The sequence below is a fragment of the Pogona vitticeps genome, chromosome 1 (genome assembly GCF_051106095.1).
Source record: "Pogona vitticeps strain Pit_001003342236 chromosome 1, PviZW2.1, whole genome shotgun sequence".
NCBI classification, from domain to species: Eukaryota; Metazoa; Chordata; class Lepidosauria; order Squamata; family Agamidae; genus Pogona; species Pogona vitticeps.
In genome coordinates this window covers 58287491-58304386 of record NC_135783.1, presented here as the reverse complement: position 1 = coordinate 58304386, position 16896 = coordinate 58287491, and the positions used below count along the sequence as shown (strand labels likewise).

The following is a 16896-nucleotide window of genomic DNA, read 5'->3' as shown; positions in this document are numbered from 1 at the left end:
TAGAATACAGAGAAATCTCTCCCCTCCCCTACTTGATGCCTTCTCTTCTCCAAGTCCAGCAATCAGCAGCAAGTAGGCACACAACACAATCCTTCCCACAAGGAAGAACTAAATCACAAAGGGTTCCAGACCCACTGGGTTCCAGACCCTTTGAAAGATTCAAGACTTCCACTCTTTCCCAGATGTTCTGATTGGCTGTTGACAGCCTTCACAATGCTATTCAATGAAAAACTTCCCAGTTTTGACAGACAAAATGAAAGGGTACATAAAAGAAGGAATATGAACTACTGTGCAGCCGAAACTGCCATATACCCTCTTTTGTAAACACACATTATTAATGTTTTAGAGGTTCTCTTTCAACAATTGCTAAAAAGATCAAGAAAAAAGGCAAAAATGATAGGATCACCAAAAGAACACAAACAAAATACTTTTGGTCTATAAAACAGAAAGATGCATTCGATTCAGATGGAGGAGTAAAATATGATGGATGAAACATCAATAATGTAATATATACTGATGACATCCTATTACTGGCAGAAAGCAGAAATTACTTGAAACTACTCCTTATGAAAGTGAAAAAAGAACCTGCAAAAACAGAGCTGCATTTGAAGATTAAGACAACAAAAATCATGACTACAAAACTGCACAATTTTAATGCTGACAGTGAAGAAATTGAAATTGTTACATTTTTGTATACAAAAAATATGAATGGCGATGACAACTAAGAAATCAGAAGATTGAAACTTGGAATGGCAGCTGTGAAGGAATGTTCCAACTACTGTATATTTTTATGCAAATAAAGAACTATGGTTTGGTTTTGTGGATGTGTCCACAAAAGCTTACATTATAACAGAATAGTTAGTCTTTAAGATGCTACATGTTTTTGTCTTGTTTTGTTTCTTTGAATTTTGCCTGATATGCTTGCATAGACTACGCTACCTCTTCCAAAACTATGGTTTGTTTGTTTTTTCATTATAAGCCTGAGTCTTAAGGGTTGCTCTCTGCTTCTGTTTCTCATTTTCCCAGGGCTGCTTTCCATCCTCCCTTCCTCCGTTTCTATTTCTCCAGACCCACCAGCCGCCCTCCTCACCGTCAAGGTAGCTGCGCACAGGCACTGAAGGTTTTCGTGGCTGACCATTTACCCTCACAAGAGTCCTGAGAGGTGAGAAAAGGATGTCCACTAGAGTCCCCAGCACACTGGTAATTACAATTTAGATTTTCCATGTGCACCTCGAGTGTGCAGATCATTACTTATGCACATGGAGGCACACAAACACGCACACACAAATTACCCACATGCAATGATTTAAATCCTGAATAAGTTCCATAAGTCCCAAAACTGGACTAAAAATAACCAAAATTGAATGCACACAATGAAACAAATTTCATGTGACTTTAATATATCAAAAAACGTTTGGGGGGAAAACGATAAAAATCACCAGTGTGAGAGAATAGGGTTCTTGATTCTCATGCCATAAACCAATCAAATGCAAATTCTGGCTGCCTGTGCTGTTCAAACGAAGTAATTTTTCCCCTTGTGTTTCCCTTGTACAAAAAATTTTCAACTGTGCAGCTGAAAACCTAAACCTGAGAGCATAAACACACAAAAAAATAAAGGGGTAGCTGGAGAGTGGCACAGTTCAGACACACAGCTAAAGCTGGGATCCTGTTAGGGCCATGGCCATAAACACAATATAAAAGAAATACAGGGCAAATTACGATTATCTAAGTCACATAACAAACCTTATAAGGTGGCATGTGAAGAGGTTTCCCGTCTGCAGCCCCCTTCAAATGTGCCAGAGGCCCCCAGGGGGTCATATGGCCCTAGCTGAGAATGGCTGCTCTGAATGTTTTGGACTATAGCTCGTACAGTCAGTCTCTTCCTAGTGATTCATCTGGGACTTCTGGAAACTGAATACTCAAACATATAGCCAAAGTTTCCCTGACCATGAGCTAAAGCATGGTTTCAAGTTTGATATCTTGGTTTCTTTTAACTCGTTAGAATAAGACACATTTCCCTTGGTAAAGTATTAAAACAGAATTTTTCATCCTCCTCTTGTATGTCGTTGGGGGGCAGAGAACGCTGATGCTCACTATGACTCATCCATCAGATACTATATTTTTTCATTACAGTATATTTACTTGCACTTCAAACCTTAGAAAATAAGGAAGCACAAGCCCAGAAATATTTATTAGGCTGGAAACAAAAACAAAGGGGAATCTTAACTTCAGAGATGATATCAAATGGAAAGATAAACTTTTAATGTAATAAGCAATTCTATTTTGAGGTAAGGAACAACAGCAGAACACCCTGGCCAAATAAAATTTTACAGAGAAGAAACCAAGATGTTGCCTTCAATTAAAGACTGCATTTAATCCATAACAGCATGACCGATGGTTTTTTTTTTTTAAACTATTGAAAAATCAATTTTTAAATAAGCTTTCACCTAAGAATATTCAATATTAAGCTATCTAAATATAAGCATATTAACCCAATGGTAAGTTTCAGCTACATCCATCAATGCCCTCCCGGAAACATTAAGGACCAAACCACTTAATACACAGGCCAAGACTGAACAGTTTATTTTATCATCTAACACCGCTGGACTTTCCTCACTTCCTTCTCTTTGTATAGCCCCTTTGTGGTGCCAAAAAACCCTGTTCCAGGGTTCTTCCCGTCCTCAAGATCAGGATTTTTGGGTTCAAGTGCCCAAATTCTGAAATGCTTTGGTAATGAAATGCTGTAGTACTGAACTGCAAGAATTAAGCTACATGGAATATTGTCAAGTTCTTAATGTTAGGAAATAAAAGAAGAATTGACTGAAAACTTGCTTTAGATCAGTTGTTTAGATAAGTTTTTGTTCCTAACAAATTTAAATAAATCTATTCTGGTTATAATTATAGAAATATATAGGAATTTGTACTTCTGTTTCTGCACAGTAGAAAGGACTCCTTCATAAACTACTAAAACTTCACATACAAAAGTAAGCGGGTGGGTGGATTCCTCCTATTAAACTGTTTCCCAAAGATTTTGAATATTGCTTTTCTCTTCTGATTAGAGAAATACTCATGCCCCCCAACTCTCCTTTAACATGAGTTTCAAATCCTGAATTTAAATTTAGTAATTTAAAGATAAAAGTAAACACAAAGTTATACTAAAATTTATTTTTAAATGAATATAAGCACCAGTAGGTTTTTTTGTTTTTCATTTTGCCACAGATTGGGGAAGGTACCCTGTACATTTTAGGAAATATTCCCATTTTCTACAACCCAATGAAATTAATTGTGTGTGTCTGGATCATCATTTAAAAAAAACTCAGTAATGGAGTGTGTGCACAAACAGCTGTGATTTGGGGAGATGGTATGAAATCTACTCAAAGTCCATGCAACAGTCATATTTCCACAATTAAACACACACTCAGTCTTAATAGTACAACAGTACAGTTAAGTACACTAAGTGAGAAGACAAGAAAAATAATATTCCAGAAAGCAATAGCCCATCTAAACAAGTAAGACAAGTCTTTCACTTCATCCTAGAACTCTGGAAATGGCTAATGGAACAAGATGATAATATATACATCACATAGTGATCTCAGTCTGAGCCCTCCCTTGAGCCTCAATACTTGGAGTGTTCTGGGCTTTACTGGGAGTTTCAACTGTCACTCAGCTTCTCCTTTAATGACAGAGCAGCTCCATCTACTGTATTGTTGCTGATTTCCTTTTTTCTCATTTCAGTTTGCTAACCATCTTTTTTACCTTATGAACAGAATATAAAGGAGTGGTTGTGGTGTTAATCCATGCTGGGGATGGAGCAACGAGCTCTCTGTCCAAGTCACTCTTGAATCACATAGTATTCCTAATTCAGTCTGCTTTTGCACATTTGTCTGAAGTCAGTGTACATGCCTGATAAATACGTATATAAATTCCTCTTGAGAACAGTGTGGCTGATACTATTATCTCCAAGTGATCATAGGCACACACAATACTGCGTAGGTCATTTTAAAACTATTTGTAATAATATGTAATATTTTACAATGTTCAAAGTGATTTATATTATCTCAGTAATATTACAACAGCTCTGTATGAGAGAGCAGGATTTTCTTAGAATAGCATATGGTAAGATGAGGCCAAAAGAGACCAACTTTGGTAAAAGTCTTACAGAGGTCATGGATAAAACAGGATTTGAACAAGGAAACTCCTTGTTCATACTCTGTGGCTTATTCCATCAGATCTCCAATCTCAATAAGAGTTTAGAATTCTTCTCTGAATTTAATAAAGATCAAAGCCAGAGAAAAATCTACAGCCTCCTGTCAATCCCTGTGAGGTCTTTCTATCCACAAACGGCCACCTCCGAATCCCAGAAACCCATTCTCATCCTTTACTTCCCTACTTTTACTGTATACTCTGTTAACCATGAGTGACAAAAGCATTTGAAGTGGTGAGTTCTTCCCACTGCTGTGTTACCTTGCTGGTGTTGCTTCTTGATGACATTAGCTGCCATGCATTCTCATTCATGTGGCTGCTATCTCCTTTCACTTCAGCACCTGCAGGACTTCTACATACCCTTGCCACTCTGCCACCTACACAGTTGAAGGGCTGCTTATTGGCAGTTGAATGGCTCCTTCTTCTTCTCTCTGGCAGTACTGAACCTCCTCCTATTGTGTATCTGCATATCAATCCAACCCAACAAATCAAGTTCACCTGTTATGTCAGTGGCTGTTGGTGGATCTCTAGACAAACAGTTTAGAGATGGTTGTTAACATGGAACAGAAGACAGTGGCCATGGGTTTTTCTCTGTCTCCCACCCATGCACCATTCAGGCATGCAATTTATCCATTTATATAATTCCAGTCTTTTGTAAGTTAATGCAACATAGAAAAAACATAAACCACTATTCACCAGAAATGCCTTTTCCTCGTAATAAATCAGTCATGTACTGTCAAAGGCAAATACTGTAGATTTATACAGTAATTGTAATAATTTTTGAATGTTCATAGGCTAAATTAAAGGATGTTCAATTCATTTATGACTCTGACCTATCAGTTATTTATCACCACCCTCCAAAAACAACCTTGTTATTTTGTCCCATCATCTTGCTTCTAACTTACGGGAACCTTTTACATAAATGACTTCTGAAAGGTCCTGTCATTAACAGTTTTGCTCAGTTCTTGCAGACTCAAAAGGTTGTGGCTGCTTTTACCGAGTCAGCCAATCTGATATTAGGTCTTTTTTGCCTAGCAATATTCTCTTTTCCAGTGAGTCTTGCCTATTCATGATATGTCCATAGTGTGACCGCTTCAATTTATCCATTTTTTCCAGAAATGGCTCAGGTTTGTTTGGGCTAGAAACCACTTATCTGCAAAAACAACAACAGTCTCTGCCAAAGTCTAATATGGGGACGGGGGGGGGGGGTTCTTTGTCAAGATTTTTTCCTACATTCAGCAATATAGATTGTCAGACCCAGAATAAGTTTTATTAAGATTATGTTGTTCTTCAGCAAGTAAAATCAGACTAACATAGCTCTTCCTCCCAATTGTCAAATTCAGGAGTATTGCACGGGGCCACAAAGTTTGGGAGAGATATAGTCTCCAGACATAGGTTGAAAGTTCCTCCTTAGATCGGAGAAGATAGGAGTGAATGGAATGTTCCATAAAACGGTAGAATTTCTATAAATACAGACTCTGTCACATTGTACCAAGTTGATTTAAAGAGGAGCTGCTGGTGCTGTGTTCCAATATTTTCCTCCAAGCCGTTTCAGAAGAGGTTTAAAGATGCTTTGTTCTTTTCTTCTTCTACAACCAGAAGTGTAACATGATATCTTCATAAGATATGCAATATGCTTAACTTGAATTTATGAGCAATGATGAAAGCTGACCAGACAGCCCTAGGAATTTGTATCTTTGCGTGTGTTTGAGGAACACACCATATCTCTGAAGCCTGTAATATGAAGGCTACATTGCAGTTTTTTCATAAAATGAGGGAACTCAGGAGGGTTTACGTGGCCTTTGGCACTGCCAGACCACACTGCCATTATTGGGAGAACGGTGACGTACACATGAGACAAATTTATTTGATTTTTATTCTGCCCATCTGGCTACTGTAAATAACATGCAGAAAGACATACTTGATTCTACAGGAAAAAGAAATGTGGAATCAATATTGATTCTCTATTTCAACCTCCCTAAAACATATTCATTTCTTTGGCACAGAATGCATGTGGGTAATAAGAGGCATGTAAATTTAAACAACTACCGGTTCAGATTTTAATGAGGCAGAACATAGGCTTTTTACAATCTACCCAGAGTTATGGGAGGCTATTGCAAGAGAAATATGATATATGAAACTGCTGCAAGAGCAATATGAATGGAAACTACACTCAGTCGCTATTTCCCTTTAATTACCTGCCCAGTTAGTATGCCCCTTTAATTAGCTGCCTCTCCCAAGCTGCTAGATAAATGAAGAGAAATCACGCATTATGGCAAATGCACATTTCCTCCTTTTACAATGATATTCCCTCAGGCACAGAAATCTTTTAAATTCAAGAAATCAGATATGAAAACAAAGTTTAGCTAGATACAAAACAAAAGCAGCTTAATTTGCCAAATCTGGATTGGATCAAACTTATGTTTGAATCAACAGAGTATTTAGGGGAGCTCTGTTTCTAATGACATGTTGACATATTAATGGTATAATACAGTTTGCCCTTAAGAGGGGTCTCTTAGATTACCGTATTTTTTGCACCATAAGACGCACTTTTTTTCCACAAAACAGAGGGGTGGAAAGTCTGTGCGTCTTATGGAGCAAAGAAAACAGATTATATTTTCCTGTTTTCTTCTTCTAAAAAATTGGTGCGTCTTATGGAAAGGTGCGTCTTATAGAGCGAAAAATACGGTAGCTGCCTTGATTTCAGATGGCCTCCCTTCAGTGTCTCCTATTTTCCTTCAGACCATTTCTGATTCTTCAGAGAAATGGGCTACTTACTGATCCGCCCTCAAATTGTAATGAACCTGTGGACTGCCTCTTGTTTACAAAAAAAGAGGCATCCTTGCTATCTCCAGAATAGGAGGGATAGGAATACTTTCTTATACACAGAACAGCAACTCTGACAGAGACTCATACACAGAGAGGACTTCCTTGTTCATTTCAGTACAGAAACTCGAAAGTGGACACACATTCTTTTTTCTATCTAGAAAAGCTCCGCGCACACACCAACACATGAAACAACTTGCATGTAAGCATCTATCCCTAAGGTTGTCCACCCAGGCTAGCCAGGTTTTGCGCATGTGGGTGGCCACCCCTAGAGAGGCCGAGAACCGGGCCAGGAACTGGGCCTTCTCTGTGGTGACCACAATATTTTGGAATGCATTGCCCACAGATATTTGCCAGGCTCCTTCCCTCCTGGCATTTGGGAAACAGGTAAAAACTGTATTGTCTGAAGAGGCCTTCAGAAACATCTTACCTCTTTGACATCCTCATGGATCCATGAACTGGATATTGATCTTGATTCACCATTGCCTCTAGGTTCATTTTACATTTTGGGTTACTACTGTTATTGGTTCGATCACACTATTTATGTCCTTGTGGACTGGGGTGGGTAGTCATGAGGGATTTTTAAACTGTTGCTAGCTGCCCATAGCACTGCCTGGTCATTAGATGGGCAGGACAGAAATGTAATGAATAAATAATAAACAATTCTGGCTGGAAGATCTACACTCCTACTGACCAACATGGTGGCTGAAAATAATTCAGTATGCATGGCTGGTAATATTACCAATTATTACCAATCAGACCTAATGTTGCTATCATACAGAAGACAGAGTGGAAGTACTGGGATGGGTATAGGAATGCAAGATAGCAGTCAAAGCAAAGCCGTAATTAAAGTAGGTTGTTCAGTAAACGTCTTTCATGCAGTCACCAGTTCTATCTGCAAAGAAACAGTAAAATAGTGCAGAGAAGTTAGCACTTATACTAACATGTTACCATTTTTTAAGGAAACAATATGAACAGGTACTACTCCTTTGAGATAACCCTCAGTGAGCTTTTTACTGCGGGTTATCTGAAAACAAGCACAAAACCACCTGTTTCACGTGTCCTGCTTTAATGTGATTCCTTGCATTAAAGGAGGAACTGAAGCAGCCAACTGTCCACTGGCCAGCCAGTGTTGGAAGTTTTTTGGCCACTACTAACAGAGTTATGGTCAGGGCAGGAGATCACCTGCTTGCCACGCAGGGGGAAAGGAGCTGCTGAAGTACCTCCCTCTGGCAAGAACAACACTTGCAGCCAGGTGCTGAGGTGGCCAGGAAATCTTCCTGGCACTGGCCAGAGAGTGATGCTATTCTTGTCTGAGGAGAGGATCCAGTGGCTCAGTTTTTGCCACATGGTCAGCCCTAACCTTGGTGCTTTCTACAGCTGGGAAGCCTCACAGCACTGGCTGGCTTGCAATAGAAGCCCTGGTGCAGTTTAAAAATGGTGCCAATGCAAACCTTTTAAGATCACATCAGGGTTAGCCTTGTGCACAGCAACCAAAGCTGCTGCAAATTCACTGCACATTTGGCCATATGTGTAGCTGTGGCTGCACTTGCAGTTTCTTTGTTAATCATGAGCATATTCTTCAGCTGGTTCTACTCTACTTTTGAAAATATAATGGATGTGTCTTGTTCTGCAGGAATCTCCTCCACATTATCTGGAAGACAGAATAAACCTTTTAGGGGGAAAACAAGCTACTGTTTGGCAATTATAGCCCACTGGGCTGATAATTAATTCAATGAATTTCCAGAGCAACATCTCAGAGGAAGATACATCGATCTAGATGTCAATCTGGTCTTTTTGCCTTTCTTACAAAAAGCAGAAGTAGCCATACTGATAAACTGCAGATTTTAAAAAATCCAAAATCCATATTTGGGAAAGATATTTTTAATCCAAAAATTCACAGAATAGTATTTAAACCTCAAGTTGTCTGTAATTCTTTGTAAGGCAAGACATTGACTAAAGCAGACCTTTGCTTTAACATATGGTATTATGAAAACAACTAGCTCCTCAGGCTATCAGATGTCTAAAGCCTATACAGCAACAGTCAAAAGCATTATGTAAGGTCCATGAGAATACGAATAGCATGCCAGCCATGAATTACAAAACAGGATATTTTCCTCAACATCATGTAGGCAAAGCTGCTCTTTACCACTTTAACTGCATCAAACTAATGTTATCTAAACATGATTAAAGACACAGAAGGCTATCTGTATAACCTATCTGGAAACACAACTGTTACAATCCACTTCTTAGCCTACTCTAAGTGGAGAAAGTTTTCCCTATACTAGCTGGAAGTGCCTACAAAAGTCAGCCACACATCCTCTCACAGACTCACCACACTTCCTTTATGAGAACAAAAAGCAGTTTTCAGCTTGTTTCACGAAATTAATTTTTAGATTAAATGAACTGTGGGATTTGAGTTCTACTAATCAGGATAGTGATAAATAAAAGAAGTTCAGCCAGAATGGATATATTCTTTGTGTGTAGTCTAAAAGAAACGATGCAGTATTGTAGTACAGTATCTTAAAATAGCTTCACTTCTAGGCATCTCAGCTGAAGGATCTCAAGCAACAGAATGGTCAATTAGGGTGTTGTCTGGGAATAATGAAAGCTGCATTACAACACATCTGGAGGGCACCAGGTTAGAAAATGCTGTCAGTCAAGGTACCAATACTAAATTAGATAGACATCATCTGGTTCAGTACTATTCATTCATTCATTCGATCCCTATATAACCCATCTAGCAAATTGCTACCCTGGGCAATGTACAACAATAAGCACGATTTATATAAAATTTATAATATATTAATCCTACTCTCCAAGAGACCAACAAAACAAGTGACAAAAAAGTATTAATTGGTGTACAGAATACCCCTTCTTCCTCCTCAACTAACTTAATCAGTTGGGAAGAATCCCTCCAAAACTCTCCTTTAAAAAGCACTGTTTTAAGATGCTTTTTAAAGGGAGGGCACCTGGCACAGCTCCAGCACATTCCACAAAGAAAGCACCACAGCAGAGAAGGCCTAGCTTCTAGTTTATGCTTTCCAGGTCTCTTAAGGTGTTAATATTCATAGGCACAAAGTCTGTGAGGGCCTGGTCAGACAGGCAAACTTGGCAGAAGGCATTCAGACAAGCATTGAGGTCCCAAGCCGTTTAAAACTTTCTATATTAAAATCAGCACCTTGAACTGGCATGGAAGTGAACCTGTAACCAAGAAGAGCCATAATTGGGGTGATGTGGTCAAATGTCTTCACCCTTGCAATCAGTCTGGCTACCACATTTTGGACCTCTTGAAGCTTCCATATCAGCCTCAAAGAAAGCCCCACATTGAGTGCATTACAGTAGTCAATTTTGGGACTACCAGTGTATGGACCAATATTGCTATGGATCTAATGTCCATATCAGGGCGCAACTGAGCGATTCGCCAAAGTTGGAAAAAATCAGCACATGTCACAGCAAAGACATGTTTTTTCATAGTCAGCACTGGATTTAAAATGAATCCCAAATCGCACTTTTGATCCTTGTATGGAAGGGTAAATCCATTAACCCTGAGGGAAGTATCCCCCAGAAAAATTAATGGATCCCCCCAGCAACATGATCTCCATCTTGTCAGATTCAGTTTCAGCCTGTTTCTCCTCATCCAGTCCAGAACTGCAGCCAGACACCCTTCTAGGCACTGGACAGCATCTGCTGCAGTTGACTTAAAGGAGAGCCAGAGCTCTGTATCATCCACACATTGATAACGAGAGGCTCAAAATCTCCTGATAATGCCTCCCAGTGGCCGAGCACTGGGGAGATGATTGACCTCTGTGGGACCCCACAGTTGAGGACCTACAGAATCAAAACAGCCTCCCTAAGAGACTCTCTAGAGTTGGCCATTGAGGAAAGACTGGGTTCAGCTTAACTCAAGGCCACCAATCCCCAACCTCAATAGTCTATCTAGGAGGTTATCATGGTCGATGGAATCAAAGGGGCTAAGAGAATAAGGAGGACCAGCAGTGTCAGGTTACCCCTGTCAGCTTTCCTAAAAAGGTAAACTTGCAGCATGACCAGTGCCATCTCTGTAGCATTCTGGGGCCTGAACCTAGACTGGAATGCGTCTAGAAAGTTGGTTTCTTCCAGGAATGCTTATAAGTGGTCCACCACCATACTCCTGATCAATTTGCCAGTAAATGGAATGTTTGTGACAGGCTTGAAGTTATTCAAGTCATCTGTTGCTAGATTCACCTTTTTCAGAATGGGCTTAATGATATTTCTTTCAAGCAGTTTTTTTAAAAAAGACAATTTCAAGACATTTGCAGTTTTTCATTTATAGTTATATCAAATACATCGACAAAATTCATTAGGCTTAGACACTGCACATCCACATTGAACAAGATGGAAACAAAATGAGTTTAAGCAGAGAAACTCATACAAAAAATAATCACAACCATCTGAAGAGAGTACCAGTAGACTTAAACGCATGGAAATACCAAGTTATGTGTTTCATTCCCATATACACAACTTCAATTTATAACTTCACAATAAAAATTTAAGTTCCAATGGTATAATGGACAAAGTGGCAGGGTGGGACACAGGAGACCTCGGTCTGAATCCCTACTCAGTCACGGAAACTGTAAAACCACTCCTTAAATATCTCACCTTGAAAATCTTACTAGGGTTGCTGTAAATCAAATACAACTTGACAGCATGTAACAAACATAAACATCTCACAATATCATCTTACAATATCACTTCTTTATTAGACATAGAGACAGATATACTAAATTGAGCAAGAAAACAATCCAGAGTTATGCCTTTTTTCAAAATGTCACATGAGATAAAATAAGATTGTCTTTCTTCCTTCTTTTGTAGTTATAGTGAGTACATTATACTTCTATAAAACAACTTTGGAAATAAGTCCATTTCGCAAATGATCAATAGAAAATAGCAAACCTGACAAGTTGTTGGTACCCTGTCTGACATAACAGTTATTTGTAGCAAACAATTATCTGAAAGAACCATTTCTCCCAATGTCAGAAAACCTTCTCTCCCTGTTTTACATTGGTGATGAGGCAAGTGATTATCACTCTTTCATAGTTTTGTGTATTTAGGTCACTTAGTTGCTTTAGCAAATTATGTATCTGCCTAAAGCAAACAATATACAGGTTTCAGCTGCACGCTTATGTTGCATGTGTATCTATCTCCTTCTTTCAACATTGATATCTTCCATTACTGATAGCAAAAACATTTAACTTGCAACATTATCAGGTTTCTTTTCAATATTTTCTTTTTAACATTTGCAGTGTGGTATTATTATTTCAGTGTTTCATTTGTGATGTTTGAGGGAGGAAGTAATGAACTCTGGTTCATACTGTCTGCAGGGGCAGAAGTCAGGAGTTTGATTCCTAGCTGTGTGGCCCAAGAGAAGATTCAACCAAAGTGGCCTTGGGCAAGTCGTACAGTCTTACAGTGCCCCAAGAAGTAGGGAACAGTGAATGACTTCTGTGCACTGCCTAACTAGATATATAAGTCAGAATCAACTTGATGTCATGCAGTTATTATTATCATACATAATTCCTACTAGGCATAAGAAACACAAATAAAAATGTAGCACAGCATTGTATGCTAAATTTCGCACATAATTTAAACCAGTTTTGTCCCACAAGATATATACTCTTAAAAGTAACATATTCCAAATTAGAATGTAGACTAAAAGATACTTCATATAATTAAAGATACCAGGATGTAATAAAATCTCTTGATGTTCGCTTGAAGTAGTTTTTGAACTGGCTTCTCAAAAGATTTCCATCTAAGATTCTGTAGAAATATGTATGAAGAACAGAGACAACCAGGAACTTATTAAGGCAGGAAATATCCTTCAGATGCTGCTCGACAGCAACTCCCAGCAGCCTGTCAGCATAGCCAGTGGTAACAAAAAGTAGGAGTTGCAGTTCAACAACATCTGGATGATCACATGTTTCCCATCCTTGCCATAAAAGTACATGGAGAGTTTACATTGCAAACATCAGCTTCCCCTCATTTTCCTCTTCTGATGTCCACAGTACATTTTAAAAGTGGTGGAAACATCACCTTTCTCTTCTAAAAAGTTACATGCATGTACTAGAACTACAGAAGATAACAAATTCAGCAGTTCATCCTTTAAAAAAAACAATTAAAATTATCAGACAAGAATCATATTTGGAAGTTTATCTATGTGACATGAGCACTATTTGGAGCAAAAGTCAGCAGGCAGCAAACTGAGTATGTATACATATAATATTACAGCTCTAAGATACTACATACCACAGTTATAATGATGGTAATAGATAACAGACACTGCTCTGTGTGTCTGCTTAATAGAAGAGACACTACAATTTAATATACTATATGGAAAAAATCTAAGTACTGTACCAGGATTTGGTTATGTGTGTGTGTGTGCACACGCATGCATTAGCACCTCCCTTTCCCCCTCCCACCCGGTACAATGGCAAATATATCATCAAGGTTACAGTACACTTGAAGTACTTGAGATCCTCTTAAAAATTAATTCAAAAACTATTTAAGGCAGTGGTCCTCAACCTTGGGCCTCCAGATGTTCTTGGACTTCAACTCCCAGAAATCCTGTCCAGAAAAGGTGGTGGTGTAGGCTTCTGGGAGTTGTAGTCCAAGAACATCTGGAGGCCCAATGTTGGGGACCACTGATTTAAGGGACATATTGATGGAGGCTGGTATTATCTTCACATTTGGTACGATAATTTAGGTTCAAAGCTGAAAGTTGTACCCTCCTCCACCAGTAAGCCTTTTAATACGGTAAACTGCCTAGGGTTATCTTAAGGAGAAATGTGGTATAAAAATAATTTTAAATAAATAAGGATTGTACACATTACTGTCTCTCAGTCTGACCTACCCCAGAGTTGTGGTAAGTACTATATGACCCCTGATAATACTGTCCAAATGTCTAAAATCTGACAAGCCACAGAATGTACAAGGATAATCAATTATTTTGGCTTTGGTAAGATTAAAGTCTCACAGATTTCCTCCACTTTAGCTTTTTCTAAATAGCCTGCATCCTCCTTACAATTTTACATCATTAAGGAAATGGATTACAATTTGTTCCAGGCTACATCATCCTTGGTCTGCAGTCCTAAACACAGTTGTGTGAAAGTAAAAGCTACTAAATTTTATGAGACTTATGAATAAACACGTTTAGGATTACACTGTGTGTCACAGAAAGGATCTGAGCTTCTTAACCACTGAAGAAGCACACACCCTTTCTCACCAACCCGAGTTTGGTAGTTTATTCTGGGTCTGAGGAGACAAGGGTTAGCCAATCAGCCTACTGCTGTTTCTCAGTGCTCAAGGGTACTGAGTGACCACTAAGGAGTTGCAGAGGAGTATCTCTGTAGTGTTGAAAATTGTTTGCTTTCCTAGAATTTCAGCAGGAAGCAAACAGATTTTTGTGACAGATTTCCTCAGCCACAATCCCCCTAAATCCATTTGTCTCCAAACGGAAGAGTAGACTCCCTTAGACTGTTTGATTGTTGAATCACTCAATCTTTGGGGGGCTTGCTTAACTGTCTTTTCTTACCCTACTGAGCCTCACATTTGTGAGTCTACATGCAACATGGAGGAAAACAGAATTGGCAGTGACATTCAGGCACAATATGAGGAAGTTGTCCAAGGCAGCTCAAGAAAAAAGAAGATTCATTTCAAGGCTTCGAGCAAAGCCTGTTTATCTTCTATGATAATAAGGTCCTCTCCTTCACTTGGCAACTGCACTCTGCTGCTGTGTTATTGAGACTTATGCCCCATGTTATAATGCACTGCTTTCCCTCCACAAGCAACTCTGGTACTGCTACAGCTGATTACTATCAATGCTTTCCCTCCTCCCTCCTGGAGACAGGCTGATGATGAGAGACAGACGCGGGGGAGTTGATCCCTGCTTAGAGTAGCAACCTCTGGGCAAGTACTGTATTCGTCAAAGCTACAAACACACTGGCGATGATAATGCAGAGCCAGCAATGCGCAGAGTATGAGAAGGGAAAGGGGAGCAGGACAGAAACCCTTCTATAACCATGCAACAGTCATGGGCACAGGATGGAGAGACCCTCTTCAATGCCAATGCAAACAAACACAAGCACTTTGGCCCTTGCTGTCTTGCACGCACACGCACAAGTTACTACCTGCTCCCTATGTTGCGGGATGAGAACACCCCCCCCCATCGCCCCTGCCTCCCAAAACAATGCCGAGCAAAGCTATCGTCTATCCACAGAATAGGTGCAGAACCTCCATCACAGAGGGAAGGAGTTTAAAAAGAAGGAAAGAGGACCGACCTCCTAGAAGAGATGGCAGGGTTAGACCATACCGCTCTCCCGCCAGAGCCCTACAGAAACAACAAGCAGCCACGCCAAGACGAAACCAGGAGGGAGGGGGTGAAGGGAACGGGGCACCCCCTCGCTCGGGGGGGGGGAGGCAAAGATGGCTTCCAGGTAGGGGAGACCGAGAGAGGAAGGGGGCGCGCGGGTCCAGGAAGCGCAGCCTGGAAACAATACCGGGTGACGGGGGGAGAGAGAGAGAAACGACCGGCAGGGCAACAGCGATGGGAGGAGGGGAGCCCAGAGAGAGGAAAGCGTGGCAGCAGCGCCGCCGCCCCTGCCTGGGCCACCCAGAGAGGAACGGAGGGGCCACCCCGGCTCGGTCGCTCTTCTCAGGCCCCGCGTGGCGGCTAGTTTCGGCCCGCCACGGCCCTTCGGGAACTTACCTGCTCTTACTGCCTCCACCCAGTCCGCCCGGCCTTTCCCCGCGTCCCGCTCTTATCCCTTTGACAGCTGCTGAAGCACCAGCAAGGAGTGCGGCGGCGGCGGCGGCCAAGCCCGGGCGCTGCTGCTCATGTCAGAGAGGAATCCTGCCGCCCCTCAAGCCCCGCCTTCCTCCCGTCGAGTCGCCAGGGAAACCCCAGAACCCGCCTCCCTCCAGCGGGGGGGGGAGAAACTAACCCGAAACCAAACCCGCCCCCACTAGTCCGCGCAAGCTCACTTCCCGCCCCCCCTATTTTGTGTCACGTGCTCCCTAAGGGGCCAATCAGGGGTGGCAGGATCAGCGCCCCCACCGGAGTAAAGGGAACGCTGTTATGCGGCGGGAGGAGCGAACGGCGGCGTTTGCGTGTCAGGTTTTGGCTTCTCCGCATCCTTTCTGAGGAGGTGTTTTCGTCTGCGGGGGAGCCGCCACCGCCACCAACAGTGTCACTGTGTGCTCGCATCTTTCTCGGCCTCAGTCCTGTGTGTTTCTTCTGCATCTTTCCCTCGTGACGGAGGATGATGGAGACTGTCTAGGACGGTCATTCCAAAATGACCTGCCTTTAATAAGTGTGTTAGTCTGTGGAGTGCCACAGGGCTCCACAAATTAACGAGGATAAAACAATTTAATCTCAAAAACAAATTCAGTGAGGTGTTTGTGCTTCCCCTTGCAAGGGGCAGGGGCCTGTCTGTCCCAAGGCGGTTGTGACTACAGCACTCAATTACAAAAGATCGCTTTTTACCACTTCCTTTTTTACCGCAGATAGCGCATAAACACAGGAAGCAGAAACACACACAAACATAATTCATTTTCTTTCACACAGACACTGACAGAAAAGAGACGACTGCTTCTTTCAGAAGCTGGATTTATAGACAAGCAAAAGAAGCTACAGTTGGGGTTCAAATGTGACATACTGTACTAGCTCTGCAGAACTCGTTTTTTATTTTCTTCAAAATAACGCTTAATCCCGCTGACAAGAAAACCTGCTGTCCTACCAGGTTCTCACCTCGAAGTCCATCTGTGCCTTCTAGGAGGCATCGGGACAATTCTGTCCCCGTGTTGTGCCGTCTCCGGCATCTCTGGTGTCTC

General features: G+C 41.0%; 1 protein-coding gene across 7 annotated transcripts in view; it reads right to left on the bottom strand.

Moving 5' to 3' along the window:
- The window catches only part of LYST (lysosomal trafficking regulator), a 139693-nt gene extending 123768 nt beyond the window's left edge, over positions 1-15925 (bottom strand). For 6 of the 7 annotated variants that reach the window (XM_078383132.1, XM_020787105.3, XM_078383135.1 and 3 more), the window contains exon 1: positions 15773-15925. The gene's annotated coding sequence lies outside the window, so the exon portion shown is untranslated. The remainder of the gene's footprint in view (positions 1-15772) is intronic. The other variant, XM_078383133.1, reaches the window with a different exon arrangement.
- Between the last annotated feature and the right edge of the window lie 971 nt (positions 15926-16896).